Below are 10,719 nucleotides of genomic sequence, written 5' to 3' on the forward strand. Positions count from 1 at the left end.
CCCAGGGTATGATAGAATATCGGGAAACATGAAGACTCCATATGATGCATAACCCTTTGGAGGGTAGGTATGGAAAAAAAAAGAAAATCTTTTTAAATACACCTCTTAGTGTAGCTTTAAGGACCGCTTATCATTTTCATATCATTATGTCTTCGATGACATGCATGGTTGCAAGCACTGAAATTCATTCCATGTGTTTCCTCTAACTGTCTTGCTTCCTTTCGCTTGTTGGATCAATTGTCGTCTTTTGGCATGTTTGGTTGTCAGGTCACATTTGTGAGCCTTTCGAGTGACCTAGAAGGTTGTTCTTTGTGTATACAAATTGTCCTAGCCATGTAAACACCTGTCACACTCATACACAAACTTTTAAGCATTGTCTGACGAGTGTCGTCACATTCATCCTAAGTTTATCTCAAGTGTCACACTTGTTGATTTTTGTTTTAGGAAAGTCTTATAGAGGGTTATGCTTTGTCTTGTTTTTCTGGTGGTTTGTGTTGTTGTTTCGTCGAAGCATGTTAATTGTGTGACCATAATTTCAAGTTCCTCACAGGTTCACTTCTTCCAACACTTAGCAATTTTTCGGAAAATCCTTCTGACCGGGAAACTCACTTTCACCGAACCTTGACTGAACTACGCACTATGCAATCTCGGCCCTCAGTGATGCAAGCCTACATCCTGGAACTTTGCAGTGTGTAGTCACTGTCTCCAAGGATAGTTGCACTGCACAATTCTAAGGCTAAGAAAACTACCTTCATGCCCAAAATATCACAGTAGCTTCTCCTAGCTTGACCTGAACTGCGCATTTCACAAGATCAATCATCAAGCTTCCACCCTGCCTAATAGAACCCCACAATGCATAGATAACTAAGCCTACCTTTACTCCCATAAATCCGCATAAGTGTCTCCAAGTGTCCTCCCTCAGCGGAGACTCAACAACCTCAAGAATTATGCATATCTATCCTCCTAGGCCCCTCTACTATCTAGTCCTGCCTTTCCCCTAAAAACTGCGTAGTCCTACCTCCCAAGGTCCCATCTTGCAGCGGCCACTGATGGTCTCAACTATAAAATCTTGTCTCCCTGTGGCCTCTACGCAATTTTCCCCAGCAGTGAAGACTCTGCTCATGAGTTCCTCAGGCAAGCTTGAGTTGTGCTCTACGTAATCACAATGACCAGACTCCCTCCCTGTCACCTAGAACTACACAATGCGCATTTACTAGGCCCTCTTTCCCATCCTATCACCTATCTCGGACTCAGTCCATGGATAACAATGCATCATCTTAGACTAGGGATTTTTTGATTTGATGTCATCCCGTCATGAGTGAATTGTAGGAATAGGTACATCGCTAGCTCATGACAAGACAATGAAGAAGGAGAAGGAGGAGCAAACATGTTGGAAGACTCATTTACAACTGGACAAACAAATAATATTTTCAAGGACAAGAAAAGGGAACACATGCATGAAACCACCTCTCAAGACCAAAGATCATTGAAGACCCTACATCTTCAAGCTATGCAGAGGAGAAGAGAAAGTGCATCCAATAACACATCCATCACTCAGGAAAAACAACGCCTTGAAATTGCGACCTCAGCAAGCTATTCCATGTCAGTAGCATCATGTCAAGTCGTGTCATGAGTTGTCAAAGGCCACATCACTATTATAGGCCATGTCTATTGTAAATCAAATGTAATGTAAATTGGAAGTCCAATGGAAACACATGAAAACGAAAAGTCACAGAAAGTTGAACAATCATGAGGGTAGTCGAAGAGTCACCAGGATCAAGCATCACACCTTGGTTATATATACCCCCTCATTGTATGAGCAAGGGACTTTTCACCTTGGATCCTCCCACAAAGCATAGAGAGGTTCAATCAATTCTTTGAGGAGTGAGGAGTGGCTCCAATGTCCCACTTCTAGGGCTAGTGATGTCTGATGTAAATATGTGTCTTGGAAATTTTTCTTTTTACAGAAGCTTGTTCAGGCTAGCAAATTTCCATGCATGACTTATGGATGTTTATAAGACTATTACTTGAGAATTTGTAATTCATGTTTGTTTAACATGTACTAAGATAGTTGAACTATTTCGATTGTTTTACTACTTACCTTGTCGGGAATGTCCTGTATTGGTTATCACTATTGTCTCATCCTTGTGGACTACTCTGTAGGATACTAGACAAACCTTTCTCGCTCATTGGTTATAACTACTATCACATATATTGTGGACTATTCCACTAGATGGTGGATGAATATTTCCATGTACTTTGGTTTTAATGACTGCCACATCCGCTGTGGAATATTCCACTAGATGTTGGACAAAACTTCCTGGTTTGCATGTGTCTCTTCCTAGGTGGTACTATTACCTCTCACTTAGAGGCTCACTTTTAGTCCCCCTTTTGCAATAAGAGAACCTTGACATAGTTGTGTTTCACACTCACCAGGCACACTTACCTTGTTGTTTGAAGATCCCATTACATCCCTCTCCCATGTTGACAGCTAGATCCAAGGCAAATCTTTAAGGATTCGGCAACCGAGCCTTTATACTAGATGAGACTCCTACGCCAAATAGTGTGAGGTGTAGTTGGGACTTCATATCGGGGAGATCCCCTTAGTTGATGGATTTCCAACACCATAAAAAAAATTGTGCTAGAACGAGGGCTGGACAATAGGTTTTACTCGTAGAGTCTGGTCTGAATCTCTTATTTTCAAATGGATCTTCTTGAAATCATAATCCCAGGATGTTTTTCTAAATATCTTAATTGTACCATCCATGCAGAAGTTATTCATGACTTGTCCGAACTTAAGTTTGATGGTGAGGGTAAAACAACTTTTTGTGAACATCCTTTCTAAGGTATCCATCATTGCCTTTATTAGAGAATAGGCTCCAAAGATGTCATGGAAAAATTACTCACCCTCACATTCAAAGGTCGTGTTAGTCAATGATATCATATGTCACCCATTGCTTCTATCCATTCATTCGCTTAGCTTTCCTAGAAGATTCACAAATCCTTCGATAAGTATGACCACCAAGATGTTTGTGAAATAATATGTCATTTAAGAATGAAGCTTGATGAGTCATTTGAGGATTTGTTTGATCAGTTCCTTCACCTCTGTTGCGAAATCCTTAAAAACAAAATTGAACTCGCATTTCTTGAGAGAAGAGTTTAAATGCTTGGTTTATGTCTCCTTATATGGCGATCCTGAACCTCATGTTTTCCCTTCTTCCCCAACCCTTGAGCATCATGAGGCACCTAAAATCATAGAGGAGGAGCCTACTACCCCTTCTTTTCCTCATCCTCCACATTTTTCAGTCCCAATGTGGGTGCCTCCTTGTGGTGATTGTAAAACTGGGAAATCTATGAATCAAATCTCCAACCCATCTTCTCATTCTTCTCCCACTTTAATGGAGGAAATTCCATAATGGCTCAAGAAGCCTACAATGAAGACTCACTCCTCCATTCCAAAATAGGACGTCATTTTTCAAAAATCTAATCTCAAGGCTGATCCAGATTTTTGTTATCTTCTATCTTCTTCACATCATGACTCTTTGTACCATGACCTGCTTGGTCAATCTGCTTCATCTGTCAGGTTTTCACATTCTCTTTGTTCTCAAGTTGTTGGCTCAAATTGAGATAAGGTCACCTTAAATAGGTAAAGGAGCAGAAAGGTGAGTACACTATTAGTGTTTCCTCTCTGTTTCTAAATCTTCCACGTCAAAACAATGGGTTTCCATTCTTGAACAATTCTCAACCTTCTAATCTCGGTGGAAAATATATTACAATTAATAATTCCAATCAACCCCTAGCCTTGGGCAGTAATAATTCCAATGATGATAATTATATTTCTGTATGTTGTGATGAATTCCCAAGAACATCATATGATCTTGCAGTTCCTCATGAAGATTTTAATTTGGATCTAGAATTTTCTTCTGTCAAAGAAGATGTTCATATTGAAACTTCCCTTTCACTTCAGTACCCTTTGTGTCCTACCATTCACTATACATTCACTTGTGACGAGGATACTCCGTTTTATTTTTTTTCTTCTTCCAATGAGTTATCTCCTCAATTGACATAAGGTAGTGACATTGTCCATGATGAAATTGAAAATAGTCAAATTGTAGAAAAAATTTCCCACCCCTCATCATCTCTTCTTTTGCATGAAGAGAACTCTTCAAATTAGTTTGCTCATGAGATCTCACCAATTCATTTATATTTGAATGTAATATCAGAAGATCCTCTCCAATTAAGTAATCTAAGTGTTCAAGTTGAAAAATATGATGAGAGTTGTGATAGAGATGGCTGCCATCTAGTGAGCAGTTCTGAAATTAGCAACAAAAGCCACCCTCAAACCATGCATGATTTGGCTCAAGATTCAAAATGTGATGCTACAATCGTGGAAAGCTTCAGGACCTTCTACGGATTCGAGGCACTTCAGCTTCCATTGATGGTTATGTTAGGATCTCGCAACTCTGGTCAGCCCCCCGAAATAAATTAGATATGGTTTCTCTTTCACAATCCGTCTATCTGCATGGTTTCAATCGATATGGATTTCCGCGTGAAACATGTTTGGTATTTCGAGTACGATCTTTCAAATTTTCAAGATTTTACTTATGATCGAATTCCAAAATTTGTTACAATTCATTTGTCTTCATGAAAATCCCTCACATCAAACTTGTGTTGGGAATGGTCATCTCTCATGAAGTCATGGAATTGTGAAGTTGTTCATCTTAAAGACTATATTTTCCCACAAGAATCATACTTAGTGAATTTCTCCCTTAATGGTCAGCACCTTGGTCTTCTTGAGAATCTTATATTACAAAATTTTCCTCTCATCACACCAGAAATCCTCTTGAGCGACAATCAATGCACAAGTTTTCACACGAATCAAGTTCTTCTCCATTCCCCATGCCTCAACCAGTTTCATGTATTCACGGTGCTAACATCCTTTTTAAAATATTTTGATGACTATGATGCTTGTACAATTGGTCACTAATTGCAGGAACGTGGTCTGTCATATCTAGCTCACAAGGAACTTGGTTTGAGTGTTTATAGCATTCGCAAGATTGTTCAAATTGATTTTTCTTTGTTCATCACAAACTAGGAATCTGATGTTTCAATCATCTCATATGACCATTTCTCTATCTTGGTTGACTATCACTCAGATAATCATTTTCCCATCTACATATCCAATGACATTTGTTTCACACTCTTTTATCTCCACTATTCAACATCTCTCCATTCATATTTCTGTCAAGCAAGTGAGGCACTTCAACCTTCGCTGATGGTTATGGCAAGTCCTAATTGTCTTGGCATGACTGCTGAGAATGATTAGATATATTTTCCTTTACAAGATTCCCATCATGATCCAACTTCTCAAATCAAAAATTCATCTTTTCAAAGATCACAAGGCTTTCAAGGCGACCATCATGGACTTTACGATCCAATCATTGAATGGCTGGAAAAATCTTACTTGGCAAGCTCTGTTGTAAGAAACAAGTTTCAATCCTTCCTCGCACTTGCTAATAAGCTCATTGTCGATGAGGACACATCCGCAAGAGGCTTTCTAGGTTTGTTGAATAATGGTATTCATCAAAAAGGTAAGCATGTGCATAGGATGAAAGTAATGATTGTGACACATCTTGCTGCCCACAGGCACGACCTTACATTTCTTGTGCAAGTTTCTCATGAGGCTTTTGAGTTTTTTTGAATAATAGTATTCATCGAAAAGGTAAGCATGTCGATAGGATGAAAGTAATGGTTGTGACACATCTTGCTTCCCATAGGCAAGACCTTCCATTTGTTGTGCACGTTTTTCAAGTTTTTGTATCTTTCGTTGCACATTGATTTATATTTGTTTTAATTGTTCATATCTTTGTGGATGCAAGTCGAGAACAATCTCAGTGGCTTCACTAGAAATGTAATTTTAAGTTATCCCAAGCTTCTAGCTATTAAGATAGGGTAGGATTAGCTACATCTTATTTTTATTTACTTGTGCTCATCTTGCACTCATTCCCTTATAGTCTGTCCTGATTTTCTTATTCTAGTTCTGCATCATGTTTTGTTTAGTAATTTTGTTCTTTTGTCTTCTGATTCTGTTTCATGGTTATTTTTTTTCTTTTTTTTTTCTTTATTTTCTTCCTTGTGGAGTTTTTCTCGTGGTTTTCATCATGAAAGTAAGTGTTTTTCCTTGCTTCTCTATGGCTTTTGAGTGTGTATGTGGCTGAAGTTCAAAGAGTATTGTGACACTTCAACATTTGGCCATTCCTAGGTCTAGCTTCCTTGTAATTGGTTGTATCTTTTGGTTGATGAAGTTCTGACGGAAAATATGATCCATCTGTAATGATATTTTTGGTCCAACCATGAACCTGTGTATAGTTTGGGAACCTCATGCCTATACTCAGTTTTCTTCTTTTGTGTTTTCAAGCTTATCCAACTAGTAGAAATGGAGAAGGGGGAAATCTAAATATGAAAACCTAAATTAGAGGTATTTATATGCTTCTCTGAAGGAACAACATATCCTTCTCTCAATAAGTCAGGATCCCTCTTTCACCCTATAATAAATAAGTTTTTATGCATGGTTCTCTTTAAAAAAAAAGAGGCGAAAGAAGAGAAAGGATTCCTGCGCAGAGAGTTGAAGCAGGAAACTCCACCGAGGTACTTTCCAGGCTCGCTAGCAGTGGAGAAATGATTTTCCTCCTATGTGACTCCATCAATGTATCTTCTAGGCATGATGGAAGTGCAGCAACACCAGAGATGAAAAAGTATACTCTGAAATATTAGGCTTGTGAGCTAAACTACCCTTCTAAATTCGAAACATTATGTTCTAGATGAATCTTATGTTGTGTTCAACTGAGAAGGTACAAAGGGGAACATGTCTTCCCATGGGGTAAGTGGAGAAGAAAAATCAGTCTACATGATGAATCAATACTCCCTGGAGGACCAAGGCCCTACACTAAAAATGAACCAAGATAGAGAACTTGGAATTCAACTAGTGTGTCGCCAAGTGTTGTAGCGACTACAACACCCTCCAAAATTTTGGTTTGCACTCAAATTTTAGACCCTACTATGGATCCTATGATCGGTCATTCCTTAGTCCCTTATTGATAAGCTCATGATTTCAAGATCCCTTCCTAAATATTGAGATTCGTTCATGCTTTTATCTTTATATAGTATGTGTCATCTTTGGGCATGGTGATTATCACTTGTAATGCAAAGGGAAGTTTGTGTTTCTCCAAGGGGAAATCTTTGTGACAATGGGTTGTTCTCATCACATAGACATGTTTCACACTCATTTCACACACTCTTGTACAAGTGCCACCTTTATCCTCCCAAAGTCTATCATTGGAGCCACACTTGTCATAAGCTACCACAAAGGTTGTTGAATTAAGCAATGTATGTTTTTATATGTTCTATATGGTCTATGGTGTACCATTAAGTGTTTAAGTGTGTGACCGTAGTCAAGTTATATCACTATTCACATTGGTTCCACTAATCCCACACTTAACCAAATTTAAGAGTTTCCCTAGAAACCTAGCCTCATCCAACTTCTCTGAACTGCGCACTTTGCATCTGCAACCCTCAAACTTTTCCCTTTCCTATTGGAACTATGCAACATGTAGAAATACTAGCCTCCCTTGGCATCCAAAACTACACAGTGGTTTCCTCCAGTGTCCTTCACTTAGCCGGAACCCACTATCACTAGAAACTGTGCAGTTTTGTCTGTCAAGCATCTCAGCTACACAATTCACCTTGCCTCCTTAAATTGCACAAATGTGTCCTCCCAAGGCCTCATCTCACAACAGTCACTGACTACTTAAACTACGCAATTTTTGTCTCTCAATGGCCACAAATATGGATGACATGCTAGATGAATCTCAACGAGCTGAGGAGAAAAGATAAGGAGACCAAGGAACCTAGGGTATGATAGAATATCGAGACCACATGAAGACTCCATCTAATGCATTACCCTTTGGATGGTAGGTATGGAAAACAAAGTACATCTTTGGAAATACAGCTCTTAGTGTAGCTTGAAGGACCGCTTATCATTGTCATATCATTATGTCTTCAATGACATGCATGGTTGCAAGTGCTGAAAGTCATTCCATCTGTTTCCTCTAAATGTCTTGCTCCCTTTCACTTGTTGGATCAATTGTCATCTTTTGGGATGCTTGGTTGTCATGGAATGTTTTCGAGCCTTTCGGATGACCTTGAAGGTTGGTGTTTGTGAATACAAGTTTTCCTAGCCATGTAAAAACATGTCGCACTCTTACACAATGTTTAAAGCATTGTCATACAAGTGTCATCATGGTTGTCCTAAGTTTATCTCAAGTGTCGCACTTGTTGCTTTTGGTTTTAGGATAGTTTCACAGAGGGTAATTCTTTGTCTTGTTGTTTCGGTGGTCTGTGTTGTTGTTTCGTCAAAGTATGCTAAGTGTGTGACCACAATTTCCAGTTCCTCACAAGTTAAACTTCCTCTCACACTTAGCCATTTTTCTAAAAATCCTCCTGACTGGGCAACTCACTTTCACTAGACCCCGACTGAACTTCACACTGCGCAGTCTCAACCCTCACTAATGCAACCCTATTTCTTGGAATTTTGTAGTGCACAATCATTATCCCCCAGGGCAGTTGTACTGTGTAATTCCAGAGCTGAGCAGAATGCCTTCGTCCCCATAATTGTGAAGTAGCTTCTCCTAGCCTGACCTAAACTGTGCATTTCGCAACATCAATCATCAAGCTTGCTCCCTGCCTACTGGAACCCCACAATACATAGAGAACCAAGCCTTACTTGATTCCCAAAAATATTTTTATGTGTCTCTGAGTGTCCTCTCTCAGATGGGACTCATTGACCTCAAGAACTATGAAGATCTATCCTCCTAGGCCCCTCTATTATCCAGTCCTTCCTGCCTCTAAAAATTAGCAGACCTACCTCCCAGGGTCGCATCTTGTGGCAACCACTGATGATCCCAACTGCGCAATCTTGTCTCCTAGTGTCCTCTGCATAATTTTCCACGGTACGAAACACAATTCTCAAGAGTTCCTTGGCCAAGCTTGAGTTGTGCTCTGCGCAATCTCAGTGACCAGTCGCCATCCCTATCACCTGGAACTGTGCAATGTACAATTACTAGGCCTTCTTTACCAACATGTCACATGTCTTAGGCTTAGTCCATGGATAACAATGCATCATCTTAGACTAGGGAGATTTTGGATCTAATGTCATCTCATCATGAGTGAATTGTAGGAACAAGTACACTGCTAGATCATGATGAGATGATGAAGAAGGATGAGGAGGAGTGAACATGCCAGAAGACTCATTTACAGATGAATGGACAAAGAAGCTTTTCAGGGATAAGAAAAGGAAACTCATGCATAAAACCACCTCTCAAGACAAAAGATAATTAAAGACCCTGCATCATCAAGTTATTCGAAACACATCCATCACTCAGCAACAACAATGGCTTGACATTGCCACCTCAGCAAGCTAGTCCATGTCAGTAGTGTCATTTCAAGTCGTGTCATGAGTTTTCAAAGGCCACATCACTATTATTGGCCATGTCTAATGTAAATTGAATGTAATGTAAAGTCAAAGTCCAATGGATGCACATGAATACAAAAAGTCATAGGAAGTTGGTCAATCATGAGGGTAGTCAAAGAGTCACAAGGGTCAAGTATCACCCCTTGGTTATATATACCCCCTCATTGTATGATCAAGGGACTTTTCAGGTTGGCTCCTCCCACAAATCATAGAGAGGTTCAATCAGTTCTTTGAGGAGCAAGGAGTGGCTCCAATGTCCCACTACTGGTGCTAGTGATGTATGATGTAAATATGTGTCTTGGAATGTTTTCTTTATACAGAAGCATGTTCAAGCCAACATGTTTCCATACATGCCTTATGGATGTTTGTAAGACTATTATTTGATCATTTGTAATTCATGTTTGTTTCACATGTACTAGTATAGTTGAACTATTTCAATTGTTTTAGTGCTTACCTTGTTGGGAACGTGTTGTATTGGCTATCATTGTTGTCTCATCCTTGTGGACTACTACGCAGGATACTAGATGGACCTTTCTCACTCATTGGTTATAATGACCATCACATTCGTTATGGACTATTCTGATGGATGGTGGACGAATCTTTCCTGATACTTTTGTTTTAACCATTGCCCCACCCATTGTGGACTATTGTGTTGGATGTTGGACAAACCTTCCTGGTTCATGTGTGTCTCTTCCTAGGTGGTACTACTACCTCTCACTTAAAGGCTCACTTTTCTTCCCCTTTTTGCAGTAAGAGAACCTTGACATTAGTCCTGTTGCACACTCACCAGGCACACTTACCTTGTTGTTTGAATATCCCATTACGTCACTCTCCCGTGCTAACAGCTAGAGCCAAGGAAGATCTTTGAGGATTCAGCAATCGGGCCTTTATACTAAATGGGACTCCTACAACAAATGGTATTAGGTCTAGTTGGGACTTCATATTGGGGATATCCCCTTGATTTATGGATTTCCAGTACCATCAATAGAGCCACTATCAAACAATGTATCTATCTTGGTATGTTTTGAAATGACTCTAATGTGGAAAATCTCTATTTTTTCCTTTTCATGTTGAGTTTCAATAAGGTTACGGCTTTAAGAACTAGTACTTGCAATAGAGTCCTTGCCTTTGAATCCGATGGTTGTGATCTTTGTTTCATCCCCAAAGTAAAATCCTAAATCATGTTGTGT

The sequence above is a fragment of the Pinus tabuliformis genome, chromosome 4_1 (genome assembly GCF_031772625.1).
Source record: "Pinus tabuliformis cultivar Carrire ecotype Pingquan chromosome 4_1, CPIR1, whole genome shotgun sequence".
NCBI classification, from domain to species: domain Eukaryota; kingdom Viridiplantae; phylum Streptophyta; class Pinopsida; order Pinales; family Pinaceae; genus Pinus; species Pinus tabuliformis.